Raw genomic sequence first — 252 nt, 5'->3', positions numbered from 1 at the left:
TCTATTGATAATTTAGTCAAATTAAAAAAAAATTTATTGGACATATTTAGTACACATTAATAAAAGTGCCAACGTCAAAAACTGTTGCAATGTCAGGATGACACTCACGTCAGTAGTAGTAGTATCATTACCATATTTTATACATGATGATTACTATGATGTTTAAAAGTGTTTGCCTAACTTACCAAATAAGTTAAAAATCAATATTTACTTTTAAAAGTATAAAAGTAAATAATCATTAAATATTTAAAA

This window comes from Arachis ipaensis, chromosome B01 (genome assembly GCF_000816755.2).
Source record: "Arachis ipaensis cultivar K30076 chromosome B01, Araip1.1, whole genome shotgun sequence".
NCBI lineage: Eukaryota > Viridiplantae > Streptophyta > Magnoliopsida > Fabales > Fabaceae > Arachis > Arachis ipaensis.
The sequence above is the reverse complement of the archived record's forward strand: the minus strand, read 5'-3'. Positions refer to the sequence as shown.